This window comes from Eurosta solidaginis, chromosome 3 (genome assembly GCF_040869045.1).
Source record: "Eurosta solidaginis isolate ZX-2024a chromosome 3, ASM4086904v1, whole genome shotgun sequence".
Lineage (NCBI taxonomy): Eukaryota > Metazoa > Arthropoda > Insecta > Diptera > Tephritidae > Eurosta > Eurosta solidaginis.
The window spans coordinates 181324518-181347691 of record NC_090321.1 but is presented as its reverse complement, the minus strand read 5'-3'; the positions used below and the strand labels follow the sequence as shown (position 1 = coordinate 181347691).

At 39.4% G+C, this 23174-nt stretch overlaps 1 protein-coding gene and 2 long non-coding RNA genes across 11 annotated transcripts in view; 2 read left to right on the top strand and 1 right to left on the bottom strand.

Annotated features, from left to right (window-relative positions):
• Positions 1-10137, top strand: part of LOC137244720 (uncharacterized) — a 58440-nt gene extending 48303 nt beyond the window's left edge. The window contains exons 3-4 of one of the 2 annotated variants that reach the window (XR_010951176.1): positions 8575-8933; positions 8993-10137. This is a non-coding gene — a long non-coding RNA (uncharacterized lncRNA). The remainder of the gene's footprint in view (positions 1-8574; positions 8934-8992) is intronic. The other variant, XR_010951175.1, reaches the window with a different exon arrangement.
• A 750-nt stretch (positions 10138-10887) lies between these two features.
• On the bottom strand, positions 10888-19723 carry LOC137244718 (uncharacterized). 4 transcript variants are annotated; one of them, XR_010951171.1, is made up of 4 exons: positions 19449-19723; positions 17170-17359; positions 16877-17107; positions 10888-11330 (listed from the first exon to the last, which is right to left on the bottom strand). It is a non-coding gene; the product is annotated as an uncharacterized lncRNA (long non-coding RNA). The 4 variants fall into 4 exon arrangements; XR_010951173.1 differs by having other exon boundaries at positions 19615-19680; XR_010951172.1 differs by lacking the exon at positions 19449-19723 and adding an exon at positions 17435-17902 and having other exon boundaries at positions 17170-17354.
• Positions 19017-23174, top strand: part of LOC137244714 (uncharacterized) — a 21004-nt gene continuing 16846 nt past the window's right edge. Inside the window, exon 1 of one of the 5 annotated variants that reach the window (XM_067774136.1) lies at positions 19017-19151. The gene's annotated coding sequence lies outside the window, so the exon portion shown is untranslated. Of the gene's footprint in view, positions 19242-23174 lie in introns of all 5 variants that reach the window. The other 4 variants (XM_067774137.1, XM_067774135.1, XM_067774132.1 and 1 more) reach the window with 4 other exon arrangements.

The following is a 23174-nucleotide window of genomic DNA, read 5'->3' as shown; positions in this document are numbered from 1 at the left end:
TTAAAAACGAGCAATGATCGGCTTACAATATGTTCGTGTAGAAACATGAGTCGGTCCATTGCTGCATTACAGTGGAGTATAATGGTAAGTGCAGGAAAATCCCACATTGCTCCTAAAAATTTGAAGTGTTACTTCTTTTTAAAATCCTTTGAGAATATTATAGAAAATTTTGAAATAGCATTGAAGTTTTAGTATTTCATAAAAATTGTTAATTGGGTTCACTTTTTTGCTTTTGATACTTTTTTTTTTGTTAATATTAAAAAAAATTTGTAAATGTGCTGAAAAAATTCTCTCACTCTTATAAGTCACAATTTAAAAACTTCTTTTTATAACTATTATTAATATTTCCGTCTATTTCTTTTGCATATAATGAATTATGAGGTCATACTCTGCGACTTACGGCCCCATTTCCATAGTACTACCCGAAGGTAGATTATGGCTAAACGTTTTAGAATATTATAAAAGTTAGCTTCCCAATAACTTAAGGCCTCTTAAAAATTATTATTGATTCTTAGGTTGATTGATATCTACCCAAAGCTATCGAAAAGCACGACTGTCGGTCATATTATGATTGTGTTTATATGGAAGGAAAGAAAATTAAGAAGAAATATGCTTCCTGTTTTGGTCGGAATAACGGTCTTAAGCGGACTGCTACAGAACTTTAAATGTAGAAGCTGCCAAGGTGGCATTCGCTGATATCTTGGCAGTCATTGTTAGGGGTAAGTTTCTGGGTACCTTGTGTGGCATTACTAAAAGGTGCTGCAGTAAAACGGAACGAGGAAATACGAAATTCCTGAATTCTGGCCTCCTTAGTTGGTGGATTACCGCTTGATTACCTCTGATCCTGTCTGATAGAGTTACTGTCAGTACGGAATTGGGAACTCTGATGGAAGTGGCAGGGTTAAACTCTAGTCAACTTTAACTGGAGTTTAAAGTCGCACTGAAAAACCCGGCCTAAGACGACCAGGAGGCACACACCCATAACCAGCAGCTTGAAGCAGAGAGATTATTTCCCATACACATATGTGGTCAGCAGATAAGAGCAAAGAAGAAAGATAAACAATCACACATCACGTTATCATCATCTAAGACAGCGGTCCTCATTTAGTGAAATAATTATTGGCGCCATTTCACGCGTATAATTTTTCTCTTTCGTCTTTATTCGTCTTTAGTTGTCGCTGAACAAGCATAGTGTACAAGTACACTATGCATGAGGGTAATTGTTTACCATGTGTTACACATGTGTGAATTGTGATTGTTCACTATATAGCATTAGTTTGGCAGCTTAAATTGAGGTTATGTTGCGAATAGAGTGGGAGCAGTCGAATGGAGCGGAATGAAGAACGGCAGGAAGAGTAGAAATGCATTGCATCAATTTACCTTCAATCTTTGTATCAATATTAAAGTTAAATGTAGAAAAAATAACTAAATACTAGAACATAAGCCAACACTTTCTCTTAATTAAATAAAGTGTACTAAAGGTAATTCTTTACTTTAGCTCACAACTGCTAAACTCGTCCAAAAATATCGAGAGAGGTGTCAAAAGACGCGCTTTGGACCCAGGATCACGAATCCGAAAGCGGAAATTGTAAATTTTATTTCTTTTTGGAGATATTTGCAAACAAAATCGAAAATTTTCATGTGGTTGTTGTAATTTTGATGATTTTGTTTACCCACAAGAAAAACTGTGGGTAAAAGTGTTGTGCACGGATATAGTTTTGGTCTCCAAACCGGTGTTGGACCCACCCAGGGTAATTTTTTATAAGCGCGACCGAAGGCCGCTAATGCAGAAAGGTGTTCTGCGCAAAAATACTATGGATACCCCCGGTATCGGAACGCGCCGGGACCAGTTTTCGGTTTTTTTGGAAATATCTTTTCACAGAAATAAAATTCTTTATTTCCGCTTTCGTATTCGTGGTACTGGGATCAAGACCCGTCTTTTGATACCTCTCCCGATATTTTTGGACGAGTTTTAGCAGTTATGAGCTAATGTAAAGAATTACCGATTTTCGTAATATGGACGTTAGCGATGCTTGTTTGTGTGCAGTACCCTACAAGACAGGTACCCGTTACCTAATCGATTACTTAATGGTTACCAATAACTTGGTCACCAATTATCGTCTTAATGACTTACATTGTTGTCGTGCAAAAGGTAACGCATGCGCTCTCTCAAAATAGCGTACGTGTGACTCGCTTTCTCGCTCTTACTTATTGTGTTTTCGACATTCCTTCTCGCTCGATGTTATTTACATTTTTAAGTTACTTCATTAGGTATGTTTTCGTTATCGCTAACCAAAACATATGCAACAACAACAACACGGGTAACTGGCCTACCGGTTACCCGTACCGGTTACCTTCTGTCAATTCGCTTGTTATATGAATGAAACGCGTCCCTTTTGTTTAAATAATATTTAATTATGAATAAATTATGTATACAATGGTTTTTACAAATAATTTCCTTAACTTTCTAGTAAACCTTACATATGTGTTATATGTACAAACTACATATGTAAAGACATAAACTCATTCGTAGTCGTGCCCTTTCTGAAACCATTTTGAGTTTCGAAGCTCACACTGATGGTGCTCAATTTTTCCTGCGCGGGTGGTGTTGTTAGTATCAGTTTGCATAGATATGAGTGTTGTAGATATAATACCGGAATATATGCAGCCCCATTTCGTGCTATCAAAGTCGATTTGCAGGTGATGTTGAGCTTTTGAACTTGACCCTTTCCCATAATATGCGTGGTGGGGCCTTATATGTGATACTAAAAAGGCCGAGCGACAGTTGTCGCAGTTTTCTTGTAGTTCGAGCTTTTAATGTACGTTCTTCTTACAGCCACAGCTGGAATATTGCTATGCCCACATCGTCAAGTCGAATTACCTAGAATGAAAAAGAAACGAATATCAGTAAGGATTGTTATGGAAACGCATTTACTAAGGGAGTAGTAAGGAAGGCGTTCGGCATGATGTGGTGGTGCACAGTGGCTAGTCATTGTCGGTTGGGGCGGGTCCTTGCCAACTTTACTGTTCCTGCGCCATAAACAGAAAAAAATTCCTATCATGCCTATCAAAACTCAAATGTCAAAAAGCGTAGAGATGACTCAAAACGCTTATAATTCAAAATAAAACAACATCTGGCCGAACCGGATGTCACGGACAGACCGTTAACATTCAAAAAATCTAAACTTCAAAAAAAATCAAACGCAAAAAAAAATTTACCGAACCGGACATGGCCGGTTACTAAAGCTGAAATTCAAAAGAACAAAAAAAAAGCTGAAAAGTAAAAGAAAGGGAAAAGGGCCGAATATATAGAGGGGCGCCGCGGGTGGTGTTGCGACGCCCGGTGCTATGTCCCACCCTCAAAATCCATGGCCACCGACGCACCTAAAATTTCGGTGGCCCCTTACCTGTAGACCCTACGTGCCTTCTAAATAAATGGCGACGCCAGCATTCCCATTTTAAATATTAATTTATTTATAATTCATTTCTATTAACGTATGTAAGCAACAAAAAAAAAAAGGTAATGCAGGTTTTTTTAACCAGGGCTACAGCATTGTTGAACTACGAATAGCTAATTACACTATGAAAATGTAGGTAAGTGTGTGTACCCTACAAGAATACTGACTATCATATGACTATCATCTGATTGTCAGCAATGCCAACCTAACAATCAGCGCCTCATACAAACTTTCTATCACGAACTTAAGGGAACTTGCGCAAATGTGATGTAAACAACCGTGTACGTGTGAGTTTTTGTCTCCTTCTTGTACACCAACATGGCCTACTGATTAAGTATATAGCCGTACTGCTCACTCTCATTCCTTTTCCTGGATCAGTGCTGACACTCTAACTATCAAAAAGTGTCATAAATGATAGTTTACTGTAGATATCAGATTTGACTGTTATACTATCATAACTGACCATTGTTATATTCCGCCAAAAATGAAACAATCAGCCCTATTCTGCATTTCGACTTGGATTGGAATTTATAATGGTTATAACCGTTTGGCTGGCTGAGGCAATTGGGGCTCCATCATGGATGTGTACTGGTTCGGTTACCGCCGACTTACTAGGGGCACTGTATACCTGTGTTTCTGAACGTGTCCTTGTTGCAGATTCAGATATGCTGGACGGCGTTTCCGTTAATGGGGATAATGTGGCGTTCTTATCCATGTTGTTACTACTATTCATAAGGCGAGCACTTCTACGTGGCGGTGTAGCAGGTGTATTGAAGCAGTTAATACAGAAGCGTGGCTATTAAATTACATATATGTATAGAGGCAGACCCGTGGCTTAACTACGCAGATTCGTGGCTCTAAATTTATTAATTACCAGAATCTTTGTTTGATATATATGGCACAAATAGCAACGTATTTACTGCTTTGTGGCGGCGATGTTGGGAAATATAGGCAGAAATATGCATACATACATTTACCTTGCGTTGCGAAGTGGTGCTACGACTTTGATAGTGCTGCGACGTTCCTGGCTGAGACGGCGACGTTGACGTGGCGTTGTAGTGGCTTTCATGGTGGTGTGATACTGGAGTTAAAATGGCAAACAATTACAACATTGATATCCACCTGTTGAACATTTAACGGAGAATATTTTTTGGCAATAAAAATGATCGCTGCTGTTATTGGCAAAGTATTACGGGCATGGTGTTGCTGATGTGACGGGCGCAGTAAGCGCAGCCAATTTGGTCAACAGCGAAATAAAGTTTTGTAGCGGAATAAAATTTGATGTCGTTGGCCCAGGCTTGGGAATTTAACGCACCCAGTTGTGAACAATTGATGTTGGTTTATTAGATGGTAGGTTGGGTGGGTGGTTTATTTCTAAATCAGGTTACAGGTTAATAATCACATTAGAAAACAAAATAACAAATTTTCTACTTACCGCTGTGTGATATATCCGACTGCTTGCCAACGAATGGCGGTTTTTCATATTACAAAATGGGACTTGGCAGACAGCGGCGAGTTTACATCACAAGGTTACCAGATCATAAAATTTACTACTAAAATTATTGAACACAGGGCGTTCTGCAACAACGTTCCTTCAGCGTCCTTTCAAGAATGAAAGACTTTCATAGATCGTGCTCATCTAAAGAGCGAGTTTTAGGACTTGCCACACTTTGTGTTGCATTCGCTTTGGCAAGACAGTTAAATTTTGTATTATTATAAAAAATTTTGCAGCGAAAAAAGCAAGTAAAGCCACTCTTTGATATCCGAACATTCTATATTGAATAATTAAAATTTATAATCATCATTAAATTTATCAGAAATGTATGAAAATGTTACCAAATAACTAGAAAAGATTATTTGAAACAATATGTGGCTGTTAAAAGAGAATTTTATTTCTACGTTACAATAAAATAAAACAAATACTAAATATTCTGTGTTAATTTTATTGTCAGCTCTTAGCCAAAAATCATTTAGTTGATGTGGCAAAATTTTTTTTTGATGTAATCCATCAATAATGATTTATGAATGAAACGTCATTAATTCACGTTAATCAAATGTATTAGTGGATTTTTTATAGGGGGCCCGTAAATTTTTTTAGTCCCGGGCCCGGATTTTCTCTCTACGGCCCTGGTTCGAAGACGCCAGAGGGGATAGAAGCCAGAGTCTCCGGACCCAGGGCCAAAATATCAGTACCTCTAAAAGCATATACGAGCAGCTTTCAAGCGGAAGTATTCGCCATATGTTGGTGCGCTAAGCTGAACCTTCAGCGCTGATACTCCAATGAAACAATTGCCATACTCAGTCAGACACTCAGGCCCCACTAAAGGCAATTGTGGCGTTCGAAATAAAGTCAGCACTGGTCCTTGGGTGCACAACGTAGTACTGTTGCACTGGGTCCCAGGCCACAGGGGAGTACAGGGTAATGAGCAGGCGGACTCTAGTGTTTAGTTTGTTGCGACCCTCCCACAAATTATCATCCTCCCAGCAGATCCATGCAGCGGGTCTGCGCCATACTCTCCTCCTCCGGGAAGGTATCGAACCCAATCCGTGTCTTTCTCCTGACCCCGGTCATGAGAAATGGTTTTGCTGCGTTTGCCGGAAAAGAATCTTTTTAGGACGGTCATACTCTTGTCAGTGTGTCACGTGCAAGGGATGGTTGCATCGGACAGGTTGCTCTGGGCTTGATCCCAAAACCCGACGTCCTCGTAACTTTTACAAATCTTTTGTGGCTTCTTGTTGTTCACGCACTCATTACATTATGAGAAAATACGGCACCTGAGAACACAGCCGTATGAAGCTGAAAAACACAAGCAGGTCCTGAGTGAACTCCACAAACAGGCGTCGGACCTCTATGCCAGGAATTGCCCGGTGAATCCTGTACTCAAAGAAAAAAACTAGCAGAGTAGGAACGCACTCTCCCTAAGGAAACGGGAGTTACTCTAGCCCAACTTCGATCAGGATACTGCAACAGGTTAAACTCTTACCTATCCAGAATCAAGCCCGACATACAAAATATATGTCCTGCTTATAATGTGTCCCCACATGACACCAACCATCTCTTTAGCTGTATTGTGGAATCAACGCCTCTAACACTCCTCTCATTATGGTCCACCCCTGTTGAAACTTTCTGTTTCCTTGGACTCCCGTTAGAGGAGATTGATGACAATTTGTGATCTGTCGCACCTATTGGATGGGGCGAAGCACTGCTACAACAAGAGCAGGTGGACAACCCGGAAAGAGAGGCAGGAACTGCATGACCCATCGATCCCGATCCGTTCTTGTCAGTTGGCTCACAGGGGCATTTATTAGGGGAAGGGGGAAGAGAGAGAATAACACTGGAGCAATACGCCAGGTTTGAGACAATCTAAGTTACTGTTAGGAAGTTATAGCACAAGTCGCTACAGGGGAATAATAGACCTATCGAAAGATAACCGAAGAATCCCAAGAGCTTTCTTACAGTGAATTATAGACTGAGCAGCCGTAAGCAGAAAGTGGGCATACTATCGAATAACACATGCCGATTTTGTGATCGATCAGCAGACGGCGGACCATATCCTCCAAGAATACGAAGCAATCTCAAAACGTAGGGCTAAGTTTATGGGCTCACCATGGCCAGTGCATTCCCACATTTAATCCCTCAAGCCAAGAACTCTGCTAGGGTTCATCAAAGAAGTCGGCTACGATGAGGTGCTGTGAAGGAGATGTGCAAGTCACTGTGCAATCCTCAATAAATTACCTATCTACGTTCCGGTAACAAGCACCATTGAGGTACTAACCCGAAGTGCATGAGGGGTGACGCCGCCACTCTAGGGGTAAGTGACGGGTGACTACGCCTAGGTTGTGGAAGGCCAGGACGCAATTGCTGTTGTGGCCTTGGGACTGGGCGCCCTTGGGCAAGCATTGGGGTACCCGGATGATTTGGGTTTGCGACCTGGCAACATGGCGCGATGAAACCCGTCGAGGGGTTGCCGTAGCGGAGACCAGAACATCTAGGAAAGTGGCACCACCCAAGGCAGGAGCTGCATTGAGCGGATGTCGCAAACCTATATATTCTGTGCTGGCAGACGGTGCAAACGGAGGTAGGGACTAAGAGTCTGTTTCCCTGACCTGCACGATTGGTGCCAGAAAAGAGGGGGGGAGAAGAAGACGAGGGCAGGGGCTGATGCTCAGCATTGCTACCAGCTCTACTACGAAGGTAGTAGTTATGAGTGGTATCAGCTGTTTGAGTTGTTGGCGCCGTGGGGCGCGAGCAGCAGCGGGTACTTGTTGTGGCTTGCTGAGCAGCGAGGCTGCTGGAAGGTAGTGGAGGGGCGCTTAGGCGTATACTACGGGACGCTCTTGGGCGTGAGCAGCAAGGAGCCACAAAAGATTTATAAAAGTTACGTGGACGTCGGGTTTTGGGATCAAGCCCAGAACAACCTGTCCGATGCAACCATCCATTCCGAGAATTCAGAGCCGTAATAAAATCCTCAAATCCCTTGCTGGCAGTACCTGGGGAAAAGATAAAGAAACGCTCATGACCACATACAAAGCAATTAGCCAGCCGATTACGTGCTACGCGTCACCCATATGGTCGCCAAGCCTAAAAACTACCCACTGGAAGAAACTACAGGCCTGCCAAAATACTGCTCTCAGAATCGCCACGGGCTGTCTTCTTATGTCCCCAGAACACCATCTGCATAATGAGGCGAGAATACTCCCCATGAGGGAGAGAAATGAGATGCTGACCAAACAGTTTCTGTTGAATACCCAGAAACCTGGGCATCCCAACAGACATCTGATTGACGAACCAGCACCGCCTAGGGGCCTAAGGAGTCATCTCCGTAAGCATTTTGAGGAAATACGGCACCTTAGAACCCAGCCGTATGAAGCGAAAAAACGCAAGCAGGTCCTTGGTGAACTCCATAGATAGGCGTCGGACCTTTATGTCGGGAATTGCCCGGTGAATCCAGTACTTGAAGAAAAATATCCACAACTCGCGGAAGAGGAACGCATACTCCCCAGGGAAACGCGTGTCACTCTTGCTCAACTTCGTTCTGGATACTGTAACAGGTTAAACTCTTACCTATCATTTATTGATTTTATTAAATTTTATAAAATGTTTCTTCCTCCACAGTTCCATTTCCGTATTGGATGGTAAATATGGCTTTCGCATTTTCTCCATCAATAACTGACAAGGTGGAAAAAATCTATGCGCGTAAATCGCAACATATCTTGGTCGAGCGTTTCTTCAATAGCTAGTGGTGATGGTGACAGCAGAAAAACCCAACTGTTTACAAATGTTACAATATATCAATTGCGTCTACGGCTCAAATACCCACAGTATATGAATGAATCGAACGCACCTAATTGTCTGCCTAACGGATAGTATACATATTCATCAAATCGAAAATATTGCATCAAACGAACTGGGTCTGAATACTGAAACAGTACACATATTCAAAATCGATGAGGAGGCTGTGATGATGGTATAAGGTGAGTTGTTGAATAACATACGAATACCACTTTAACCCATCTATATATTTGCATTACAGCTAAAGCTTTACAAACAGCAAAAATTGCTGGCGCCAAGCAATTGGAAAAGGCAGTGAAGCATTCATCACACTGTACGGATGGTGTAAAGTTAGAAACTGCTGTCGTAACAGCTGCCACCGACACAACGGTCATCTCTACTTCACCGAGTAACGGCTCGTCCGACTATCTATCGAAGACAGTATAATCATATCTTTTGCCAACACAGGTTAGCGATGTGCTTGCACAGGAAAATATTTCAATTGGAAAACAAAAACCAATTAAGAGAGTTTATTTATTATTAAAGTATTTACTTTTCTTTATATCAACGGTATTAATTTAAGTTGCAATATCACGTACATATATAATAAGGGATGTGATACGATTGCTGTCGGAATTATATTTGAAACCAATCAATACTCCTGCTAAGGGTTGTAGAAGTATTGCTTGAATAATTAGATTTAGAACAATAATAAGTCTGACTTAATTACAAGTCGCACATTTTTAAATTCATCAATTACGACAGCAATCGGATTCTACGACACCTTTGAATATTCTTGATCTGAAAAAAGAATTCTGAATCTGAATTTCTACTAAGCTTTCAGTTGTAGATTATTCAAATAATTGGAGTTTGTTCTAAAGCTTAAAATTATTTTCTGCTCGCTTAGAAAAGATTTCAATTGGAAAACGAAAACCAATCAAGCGAGTTTATTTATTATTAAAATACTTATTTTTCTTTATATGAACTGTATTAATTTAAGTTACAATTTCATGTGCATTATAATAAGGGATGTCGTGATATGATTGCTGTCGGAATTAGATTTGAAACCAATCAATACTCCTGCTAAGGGTTACAATAATAAGTCTGACTCAATTAATAGTCGTACATTTTTAAGTTCTTCAATTACGACAGCAATCGGATCCACGACACCTTTGAATATTCTTGATCTGAATTTCTACTAAGCTTTAAATTGTAGATTATTCAAATAATTGGAGTTTTTTCTAAAGCTTAATATTATTTTTTTTGCTCGCTTAGAAGAAATTGGAAAACAAAAACCAATTAAGCGATTTTATTTATTATTAAAGTTCTTCTGTTTTATATGAACTGGATTAATATAAGTTCCAATTTCATGTACATATATAATAATATTGACAATAAATATTGAAAATTCAATTTTTTGGTTCATATTTTATTCATATGGCTGCTCCAGGGAAAGTAAATCTGCAGGTAAAATTCACGTTATATGGCGGTTATATAAATGGTAAAACCGCAGTAAAATTGATTATCAAATGGCTCGAAAATGTAGAGTGAAATGACGGAAAAATGACCGCCATTTGACGAGCATTGTGACGTGTGTGAGTAGCACAGTGCTATGCTCACATCCTATAAGTGGGAGCGGAATGCACGATCACATTAATAGGAACGAAACGGAAAATTTCGTCACAAAAGTTCATCACGCCCATGCAAACGTGACTATGAATATAACCGCTGCAGAAAGTCACAATGACCGTAAAATGACTAGTAAAATGACGTGGAGCGTTTTTGCAGGGTAGTTACCACCGTCTTGTAGGGCCCTACAAGACAGGTACCTGTTACCTAATCGATTACTTAATCGTTACCAATAACTTGGTCACCAATTATCGTCTTAATGACTTACATTGTTGTCGTGCAAAAGGTAACGCATGCGCTCTCTCAAAATAGCGTACGTGTGACTCGCTTTCTCGCTCTTACTTATTGTGTTTTCGACATTCCTTCTCGCTCGATGTTATTTACATTTTTAAGTTACTTCATTAGGTATGTTTTCGTTATCGCTAACCAAAACATATGCAACAACAACAACACGGTTAACTGGCCTATCGGTTACCCGCACCGGTTACCTTCTGTCAATTCGCTTTTTATATGAATGAAACGCGTCCCTTTTGCTTAAATAATATTTAATTATGAATAAATTATGTATACAATGATTTTTACAAATAATTTTCTAGTAAACCTTACATATGTGCATATTTATATGTACAAACTACATATGTAAAGACAAACTCATTCGTAGTCGTGCCCTTTCTGACACCATTTTGAGTTTCGAAGCTCACACTGATGGTGCTCAATTTTTCCTGCGCGGGTGGTGTTGTTAGTATCAGTTTGCATAGATATGAGTGTTGTAGATATAATACCGGAATATATGCAGCCCCATTTCGTGCTATCAAAGTCGATTTGCAGGTGATGTTGAGCCTTTGAACTTGACCCTTTCCCATAATATGCGTGCCTTATATGTGATACTAAAAGGCCGAGGGACAGTTGTCGCAGTTTTCTTGTAGTTTGGGCAAATGTACGTTCTTCTTACAGCCACAGCTGGAATATTGCTATGCTCACATCGTCAAATCGAATTACATAGAACGAAAAAGAAACGAATATCAGTAAGGATAGATAACAAGTTTTTAATATAACGGGAAGTGCTTAATAAATACAAGATACTCAAGGGGATTTCAGATAACCAGAATCACGACCTGTAAAGTAAATTCAAGTGAACCTCCACCATGCAAGGGCATCTTCCGGTAGCGGGGGTACCCGAAGATTATAACAAGAGATAATTGATAGATGTTGGGGTAATAGATAGTAAATTAGGCGTGCTACAAAAACAAAAACGAATAAATCCAGATGACTGTTTAATCCATTATGCGAAGTTCTTTGAATGGATGTGCAAATTGAAACGGGCAAAGTACTGCTAAAACTGCTTTCCCCGAGTAACCCGGGAACGAATTGATGACTACGTCTATTCTTCTTTAGCAGCAGTGCCGAGCACCAATTCCCTTTTGGACAGGAAAGTAAACGTTTGGTTGTCTGCAAGTTTATCATATGCCAGTACAGAACATACTCGTTTGCTGGATCTGAGCAGTACATCTAATTTTCCCAAATTTTCTGGGCTCAGTGAAGGTATCCTCCTGAATGGTGCATGTGTACCCTGCTGCCTTGCCTGGCCGCTCACCCAACAACACCAGGCACGAAGGAACTTGCCTTGCGACACCCAAAGTGCACTCACGCTTCTCATGGCTCCAGCGGGTTAGTGGGCTTAGAGTATACCCGTGGTAGCTATGCCTGTCGTAAGAGGCGACTAAAATACCAAATTGATTCAAGGGGTTTTGTAGCGCAATCCTTTCAATGGGTTGCCAGCGCAATATATAGCCTCTCCAACCCAATTGTCAACTTCACCTACCCGTGGCGAATCCTGTTTCTTTAACAGCCGAGGCTCTGGCGACCTCATGTTCCTTATGGATCTACATTTGAAGACGCTTAGTTAGTTGACATCGCTTACTTAACCGGTAGATTCTAAAGTAAAAACCAAAACACAAAATATAGGTTAGGTTTAAGTGGCCGGTTCATGAAGATCTCACATAGACTGAATGAATCCGTAGTGTTACCAGAAGTTTGTTTTAACGACCAAGCTGAAAACCCTATCAAGAACCAGGACCTATGTTATAAAAAAACTCCGTCCTCTTGACAAATACTAGAAGCTTCCTAGGACTTAAGCCACTTGCTGCTTCTAGATCTGACAGCTTTATCACTCCTAATAGCTGGAGCCTTAGCCTGGCAAGCGCAGGGCACGATATTTCTCAGGGGGCCCGGTATTTCTCGGGGGGCCCGCGATTTAGAGGTACTAAGACATTTTATTTAATTCAGGAGAGTCTTTAGTTGTTCCATGTGGAAATTTTAAGCCGAATTTCAAAAGCAACGAATATTGATAATGATTTTTTACCTGGTCCCTCGAACAGTGAGGAGACAATAAAAACATCAAACAAAAATATATGTTTACATGAATCCGAAATCGTAAAGTTTTCGTGGTAACACTGATGAAGGTTCATCTTCAAAAAGCCTTCCAACAATACCACCAACTCTGTATCAAAGTCTAGATTATTTAAACGACTTCGATATCGGTACCGTGAATAACGAGTTTTTGCGATTTGAAGAAGTCAACGAAATAATTCGTCGAGGTCAACAAAAGTGCCCTGTTATTTTTCCACGTGATTGTCATGACGAGGCATTTCCTACCTCGTTGTTAAACAGAATCTTGCCAAATGGAGAGAAAGTGGAGCGTCACTGGTTGGTGTGGAGTGCCAGTAGCAATGCTTTTTATTGCCTACCATGTCGTCTGTTAAGCACCAATACTTTAAATCGACCTAAAATTTGTTGTCCTGGCGAATATTCGAAATTCCAGGTATGGAAGAAGCTATAAGTTATACTGCCATCACACGAAAATACTGAAGATCACATTAAATGTTATATTCAATGGCGATCTTTACAAAACTTAATTCGAAAGGAGGCTACAATTGATACACTTATCAATGAACAGCTAATCACTGAAACTCAACAGTGGAAAGAAATTTTATATAGAATTTTGGACACTATTTTTTTTCAAAAAGCGAAAGAATGGACATTTTTTGGGCATCTGAGATAATAAGCCATTATGATCCGATACTTAGAGATCATTAGGAAAAAGTTAGGATTTCACAATAGCAGCACAAACGTTTACAAGTTCACTATCTTTCCCCAGACATTCAGAACGAGTTTATAGAAATTTGTGCAAAGCATGTGAGGGAAACTATATTAGATCAAGGCAAGAAAGCTAAGTATTTTGCTATTATCGTTGATGCTTTGCTTGATGAATGCTCGTGATGCTCGTGAATTGTAACCAAAAAACTGCTCAGAAAATCGCTGATCTAATTTGCCATACATGATTGAAGATTGTCGTGCACAAGGGTACGATAACGGCGCCAAAGCACTACGTCACAACACACTACGTTACAACAACTACGTCACATTCTCGACAATAACTCGAATGCTGATTCCTCGCTTTGTGCAACCCGCAGCTATGGATAAAGTGTTACGCAAGCGTTGTTGTTCTATTCTAAAAAACAGGCAACGCCTTTACGGGGTATTTCGTTCTTTTGTGAAAATTCTTGCCTGCTCGCAACGCAAAAGCGTTACATTTTTACCCTGTATAAAATGGAAGTGTGGCAGTGCAACTTTGTGAAACTCTCAATTCGCTCTTAAGTTCCACATATACTCTGTTAATATGAGTGAATTTGGTGAGTTGAAATGTTCTTTGTATGCACTATAAATGTTGACCATTTTCTGGGGTAGGAGTAAATCTATTGTTGTTGTTGTTGTTGTAGCGATAAGGTTGCTCCCCGAAGGATTTGAGGAGTATTATCGATGTGATAGTCCTTTGCCGGATACAGATCCGGTACGCTCCGGTACCACAGCCCATTAAGGTGCTAGCCCGACCATCTCGGGAACGATTTATGTGACCACATTAAACCTTCAGGCCATCCCCTCCCTCCCCATCCCAAGTTCCATGAGGAGTTTTGTGTTGCATCCGTTTTGGCAAGACAGTTAAATTTTGATATTATTATAAAAAATGTTGCAGCGAAAAAAGCAAGTAAAGCCACTCTTTGATATCCGAACATTCGATATTGAATAATTAAAATTTATAATCATTAAATTTATCAGAAATGTATGAAAATGTTACCAAATAACTAGAAAAGATTATTTGAAATAATATGTGGCTGTTAAAAGAGAATTTTATTTCTACGTTACAATAAAATAAAACAAATAGTAAATATTCTGTGTTAATTTTATTGTCAGCTCTTAGCCAAAAATCATTTAGTTGATGTGGCAAAAATTTTTTTTGATGTAATCCATCAATAATGATTTATGAATGAAACGTCATTAATTCACGTTAATCAAATGTATTAGTGGATTTTTTATAGGGGCCCGTAAATTTTTTTAGTCCCGGGCCCAGATTTTCTCTCTACGGCCCTGGTTCGAAGACGCCAGAGGGGATTGAAGCCAGAGTCTCCGGACCCAGAGCCAAAATATCAGTACCTCTAAAAGCACATACGAGCAGCTTTCAAGCGGAAGTATTCGCCATATGTTGGTGCGCTAAGCTGAACCTTCAGCGCTGATACTCCAATGAAACAATTGCCATACTCAATCAGACAGTCAGGCCCCACTAAAGGCAATTGTAGCGTTCGAAATAAAGTCAGCACTGGTCCTTGGGTGCACAACGTAGTACTGTTGCACTGGGTCACAGGCCACAGGGGAGTACAGGGTAATGAGCAGGCGGTAGAGTCCGCCTAGTTTGTTTAGTTTGTTGCGTCCCTCCCACAAATTATCATCATCCCAGCAGCTCCATGCAGCGGGTCTGCGCGATACTCTCCTGACCCCGGTCATGAGAAATGATTTTGCTGCGTTTGCCGGAAAAGAATCTTTTTAGGACGTTCATACTCTTGTCAGTGTGTCACGTGCAAGGGATGGTTGCATCCGACAGGTTGCTCTGGGCTTGATCCCAAAACTCGACGTCCTCGTAACTTTTACAAATCTTTTGTGGCTTCTTGTTGTTCACGCCCTCGTTACATTGTGAGAAAATACGGCACCTGAGAACACAGCCGTATGAAGCTGAAAAACACAAGCAGGTCCTGAGTGAACTCCACAAACAGGCGTCGGACCTCTATGCCAGGAATTGCCCGGTGAATCCTGTACTCAAAGAAAAAAACTAGCAGAGTAGGAACGCACTCTCCCTAAGGAAACGGGAGTCACTCTAGCCCAACTTCGATCTGGATACTGTAACAGGTTAAACTCTTACCTCTCCAGAAACAACCCCGACATACAAAATATATGTCCTGCTTATGTGTCCCCACATGACACTAACCATCTCTTTAGCTGTATTGTGGAATCAACGCCTCTAACACTCCTCTCATTATGATCCACCCATGTTGAAACTTTCTGTTTCCTTGGACTCCCGTTAGAGGACATTGATGAGAATTTGTGATCTGTCGCACCTATTGGATGGGGCGAAGCTCTGCTACAACAAGAGCAGGCGGACAACCCGGAAAGAGAGGCAGGAACTGCATGACCCATCGATCCCGATCCGTTGTCAGTTGGCTCACAGGGGCATTTATTAGGAGAAGGGGGAAGAGAGAGAATAACACTGGAGCAATACGCCAGGTTTGAGACAATCTAAGTTACTGTTAGGAAGTTATAGCACAAGTCGCTACAGGGCAATAATAGACCTATAGAAAGATAACCGAAGAATCCCAAGAGCTTCTCACATTATAGACTGAGCAGCCGTATGCAGAAAGTGGGCATACTATCCAATAACACATGCCGATTTTGTGATCGATCAGCAGACGGCGGACCATATTCTCCAAGAATACGAAGCAATCTCAAAACGTAGGGCTAAGTTTATGGGCTCACCATGGCCAGTGCATTCCCACATTTAATCCCTCAAGCCAAGAACTCTGCTAGGGTTCATCAAAGAAGTCGGCTACGATGAGGTGCTGTGAAGGAGATGTGCAAGTCACTGTGCAATCCTCAATAAATTATCTATCTACGTTCCGGTAACAAGCACCATTGAGGTACTAACCCGACCATCTCCGGACCTATTGATATGACTACATTGAACCTTCTAGGGATTGAATATTAATAATGACCGCAATGCGAAAGTCTGCTAAAATTTACCATTCTCCATGGAATACTACATATATAACTTCCCACGTTTTGAATCAGTAATGAAAAGAGCAAAATTTACTAAAATTTTAACTGGTTGTGGGTAAGGTGTTGATGTTAACGCAATGTAATGGCAACGGCGACGCAGGGAAAATAATAAAAATCCTATAAATCTACTGATCATAATTAATTAATCCCTCCCTTTCTATGCAGTTGTATGCATACATACATATGGCTTTTGTTCTCCAAACGCTATTTAAAGAAATCAATTGGTATTTACATGAACTTCGAACACTTTGGTATTTGCCTTCTTCAGTTGATTATCAACAAAAGCATGGCAAATTATCACTAACAAATTCATACATGTTGTTTATATTTTTAATATGGTAGGCAATTTACTTACCCTTTCTGGTGCGATGATCCTGGACAATCGGGCCTGACTAGACGAGATTTATTTTGCTTTAACATAGCGTGCTTAACGCGAACCATATCATGTTAGGGCACAATTTCGATTATGCAACCAATCAAAGAAATGTCGTGCTTGTAATACTGCTATGATAGCAGCAGCAGCTCCCGGTGGCGGCACATAAACAACAGTTGCATGCGGATCAGTTGCATTTTTTGCTTCGGCTACCTATTCAATTTTAATTCACATTACATTATCTGCTATTGCAATTTTTAATCAATATAAATTACCGAAGCAAATACTGGAAAACCAAGATGCGTAGTTCCACCCTTTTTTGGGAAAATACATCCAACCAATTTTGTACCGTATTCCAAAGCATGTTGGTTGTGGAAAGTACCTTGTTTACCGGTAAATCTTTGGCAAATGACACGTGAATCTGCATTTAATTGTAGGTTTCTTGTTGTTTTGGCATATCCTGAGCTGAATCGCACCCCGGCAGAGATGATATATATTAGAATAATATAACATTTTTTTATTATTTAAAAATACACATACGTATGAATGAAAAGCAGAGAGTAAATAATGTTGCTTTGGTTGTAGCGATAAGGACACTCCCCGGGAGCGATTTAGTATGACCACCTGAAACCTTCTAGGCCATCCCGTCGAGGGAAAATTTTAGAATAGCACCCCCCGAGTTCGGGGTTAAACTTGGTATCAAATGAAAGAGGGAGTTCTCCCGATCACAAATATATATAACTTTAAGTGCGCAGACTTATAGTTTACGAGTTATTTGTTAAAGTTTGCAAATTTAGCAAATTTCTATAGCACTTTCAGTTACAATTTACACATCTTTCAAAACCTTTATGCACATAAATATCTATATAAATTGGCAACGATACACTCAAATTTCATTTTAGTATATTTCACATATAATTCTTGCATTGTTTTTACTTAATATAAAAGTTTTTATTAAATCAATCGCGCTTTTGTAGCAACATTCACATTTATGTATATATATATTTTATTGATGACATTACAAAGCTGTGCTGCCACATCTAAAAAACGGAACAAGTGCAGAATCGAAAAATAACTTATAAAAATATATTTCATCCGATGTATATATATCTTTAACTTTTCTAGTCTTTATTTACCAAAAATTTGAAAAAGCTCTTTTTTGCATTCGTGAACGAGCTGATATTACCTTATAACTCTTATGTTTATTGTTATGTTAGCCGATCCAACAACGGCTGCGCCAAGCACAGTAATTCTGCGTAGAACACCTTTCCGCGTAGGCGGCCTTCGGCCGCGCTTATTTAAAATAACCCTGGGCTACGCCATGCCAAGTCCGGGTGTGTGGTATAACCGTGGCTACCGCCACGGTGATGTCCTTCCGCATATTACCTTATAACTCTTGTTTATTGTTATGTTAGCCGATCCAACACCGGCTGCGCCATGCACAGTAATTCTGCGTAGAACACCTTTCCGCGTAGGCGGCCTTCGGCCGCGCTTATTTAAAATAACCCTGGGCTACGCCATGCCAAGTCCGGGTGTGTGGTATAACCGTGGCTACCGCCACGGTGATGTCCTTCCGCATATTACCTTATAACTCTTATGTTTATTGTTATGTTATCCGATCCAACACCGGCTGCGCCATGCACAGTAATTCTGCGTAGAACATCTTTCCGCGTAGGCGGCCTTCGGCCGCGCTTATTTAAAATAACCCTGGGCTACGCCATGCCAAGTCCGGGTGCGTGGTATAACCGTGGCTACCGCCACGGTGATGTCCTTCCGCATATTACCTTATAACTCTTATGTTTATTGTTATGTTATCCGATCCAACACCGGCTGCGCCATGCACAGTAATTCTGCGTAGAACACCTTTTCGCGTAGGCGGCCTTCGGCCGCGCTTATTTAATATAACCCTGGGCTACGCCATGCCAAGTCCGGGTGCGTGGTATAACCGTGGCTACCGCCACGGTGATGTCCTTCCGCATGGTAGTAAAAATATATATTTTCCTTTTTCTTTATTAACTGAAAGGTGGCACGTTAATATTTATATTTGTTTTTTCTTTGTTGATGTGGCAGCACAGCTTTGTAATGTCATCGATAAAATATATACATACATAAATGTGAATGTTGCTACAAAAGTGCGATTTATTTAATAAAAACATTTAAATAAAGTAAAAACAATGCAAGAATTATATGTGAAATATACTAAAATGAAATTTAAGTGTATCGTTGCCAATTTATATAGATATTTATGTGCATACAGGTTTTGAAAGATGTGTAAATTGTAACTGAAAGTGCTATAGAAATTTGCTAAATTTGCAAACTTTAACATCAAATAACTCGTAAACTATAAGTCTGCGCACTTTAAGTTATATATATTTGTGATCGGGAAAACTCCCTCTTTCATTTGATACCAAGTTTAACCCCTAACTCGGGGGGTGCTAAACTAAATCGCTGCCCCCGTCGATTCTATACAACTTTCAGATTCTAAAAACGGATTTCGACACGCGTCTTTTGATACCACCTTTGTTTAGGTTGTGCACTGTCTTGAAAACGTTACCTTTTTTAGTTTTGGAAATCGAATCTTCTAATTCCAATTGGTGGCAGAGGACTTGGATGCCTCTAGTTAATGCGCCAAGTTAATTTAGAAGTGTCTAAACAGCTAACGCACGTCACACCTAAAAGCCCGTAGCACAAGCACTTTTTTAGTTTTTTAGTCTAATTACCACAATTATAGTTTTTCATCGTTTTAAAATTTTTCCCGGAATAATTAATAAATTGTCGTATTAAGATGACGCTGTCATTTCGAACATAGATTAGATTGATACGAATCTTTTGCTTACGCTCTCACGAGGGATTTATCTTCTAGTTGTTGCTGGTAACAATCACAGATAAATCCCTCGCGCCAGCTGAAGCGGGTGCCAGAACAAAAAATGTGCCAGCCAAAACGAAAAACGTGCCAAAAATTTTGGTAAACTTTAGTTTGACCCATAACTGTAGAACAGCGTTCAAAAATTATGGGAAAAAGGATAAAAATACTTGTTTTAGTGTAAGTATTATTAGTTCGAAGGCGGAGGGTAAATATTATTTCCCATTCAAAAGTTATCACTAAAAACAGGTTTTGTAAATATGAACTCCCGATGCAACCAGTCCATTTTGATCACAGAACCTGGAACGCCAGACATGTAGGATAAGCCCTATCCATTAAATAATGTTAACTATTATATCATAGGTCCGATTTACTGAAATTTCAAAAGAATATATGGTTTTCACTGCGAGTTAAATGCAGTTACAATATTTGACTAATTAATTTAATCGAAATGTTAGTCTTACTTAGCTTTGTTTATATTTAACTCTATCTAGTCGTATTATTGTAAAATAACTTTAAGGAAATAAATATTTTACGACTATCATTTTATTAAATTATTGAAACTATAATCGCCGATATGTATGTCAAAAATCCCCATTTTCAGATCTATTCATTTTTGTTTGGAGTGGCATCATAGATAAATGTTATAAAAAATGTGCATTTTGACAGCGCTCTCTCGAAACAAAGAGTTGCAAATCCATTCATCTATGATTTCGATGACAGCAAGAAACGTCGATGTGTTAGTGGAGAGCGAAAAAAGCTTTGATGGGTGCATGGTTCAATTAGGTACAGGTTGGCTCATCTCATCAGCTGATTTTATTTATGTCATTGCATGGTCGAAGGGATTGTCAAAAGGAGATGGCAAACTCAAAATGAAACCAACACGTTGGCAACATTTTACTTATACATACAAAAACTGCTAAGTTTTATGTTTCCATTCCATACCATTCGCACCAACACCAATACACAGATTTTGACAATTTGAACAGACATATTTTGTTGCTTTACAGATGAGCCAACCTGTATATAGTTGAACCATGGATGGGTGGGTGAACTAGTTACCATTGTTTACTATATACCATTGTAAATTTTACTAAGTAGCGCAACTAACAGCTGATCGGTGAAAATTCGCACATTCACACGCACAGTTCTCGACTCAGTTTCAAAAAAAAAATTTAGATTATTTAATTCAAATTTTAAAGTGAGATAATCCTTACAAATTTATGTATACAGAATATATATGGCGTTTTTGTTGTTATTAAATCAATAGTTTTATTTATTATTAAAGCTTTTATAATTTTTTTTTTAACTTTGAAAAAACTCCGAAGACCATTCCTTCATTATATGACATTCGACTGCCTAGTCCACTGCCTTCCACTCTATTCGCAACATAACCTCTACTTAAGCTGACAAACTATATAGTAAACAATGCTATATACTATATAGTTTGGCAGCTTAAATCGAGGTTATGTTGCGAATAGAGTGGAAGGCACTCGCAGGGTGTGAAAATAGGCACTCGAATGGAGTGGAATGAAGAACAGTAAGTAAGAAGACCAGAGTTGCATTGGATCAATCATTGCATCAATATTAAAGATAAATTTCGAAAAAATAATTAAATACTTGAGTATAAGCAAACATTTTCTTTCAATTACTGCAATTAAGGTGTCCTAGATGCTATATATTCTAAAATTATAACATTTTATGTCTGTTTAAAAATTTAACTTCAATTTCCCTAAGATTTCAGTAATATGGCCATTAGTGATGTTTGTGTGTGTGTCCAAATTTTGAGCGATCAGCTGTTAGTTGCGCTACTTGGTAAAGTTTACAATGCTAGTTACCTTCGTCTTGTAGGGTTGTTAAAGGCGAATTAATGGTGACTTATAACCATAAAGCCATAACCAGCTGATCGAACCTACCTTATGGAAAGGAATGTAATCGATTAATGGTGCCATACCATACCGCTAACGCCATAGCCAATCAATTGGTTTTTGGTTCCTAGCCATATCCATAACCTAAAAATATTTGAGTTGGTGCATTTTATAACTTTTTGAAGATTTTCTTCATTGTTTTGGATACGTTATGACTAAGAGACTTATTTTTTGTCGAATATGTTTGTAATTTTTTGCGTTTTCTTCATTTTTATGAAATTTTCACGATTTTTAGGTTAAGGCACCATTAATCGATCACATTGAGGTGGTTATGGATATGGGTATGGTTACGACTATGGCGGTAGGGTTAAGGAAGTTTAATTTGGCTTTTAAGCGGGAGTCATTGGTGCCGTATGTATATTGAGAACTGTCACTTACAGTTCTGTTGAATGAACATGGCATGTTACTGATTACTCAAAACTTAGCAACACTTGACTTAGAAGTCTGTTGAATTTTGATTTTCTATGTAAGTTCTAAGTGCCGTTTACACTTTGAGATGCCATTTGTTTGTTTACATTTCGTTTTGACGTTTTGTCATACAAATTGACATTTATTTAAAAATAAATTTCAACGCTGATTATGATGCCAAATTGTATGCGCCAAGTGGAGTATAATCGTGGCTAAGTTGCCAAGTTTACGCCAAGTCAAGTCTATGCTAAGTATCAGTAATGGGGGCTAAATCAAAAACCAATTGGTTGGCTACGATACGGTTACGACCTAGCGGCTCCAATAATCGATGGCATTGATTCTCATAAGGTTGGTCGAATCAGCTGTTAAAAGGCTACCTATACGGTTACCGATAAAGCACCAATGTCTCCAGCTTTATTAAGGTTTAGAACATTGTTTACTATATAGTTAGGCAGCTTAACTTGAGGTTATGTTGTGAATACACTGGAAGGCAGTGAAATAGGCCATTGTGGATAAACCAAGTGTGGTATCTTATCCGTCAACTACCTGACAGCATGTTCAATATGGCTACTTTTTAGCGTTTTGACAGGGTTTTCAATATGGTGGCGCATATCTTCAGCGGGTGACAGAAAGAGATACAGAATGAGACAGCGTTTTGACAGGGTGTTCAATATGGTGGCGCATATCTTCAGCGGGTGACAGAAAGAGATACAGAATGAGACAGCGATAGTCAATTACAAATCAGGTGATCCAATCACTTTGGAATTTTGACGTCTATGCAGAAGATATCACACTTAGTCATCATTCACAATGATCACACTTAGTTCCATTCACAATGAAATAGGCAGTCGAATGACTCATAATGAAGGAATGGTGTTCGAAGTTTTTTCAAAGTTAAAAAAAAAGTGATAAAAGCTTTAATATAAATAAAAATATTGTTTTAATAACAACAAAAACGCCTTATATATTCCATATACACAAATTCGTAAGGATTTTGTCACTTCAAAATTTTAGCTAAATAATGTAGTTTTTTTTTTTTTTTGAAACTGAGTCGAGAACTGTGCGTGTGAATGTGCGAATT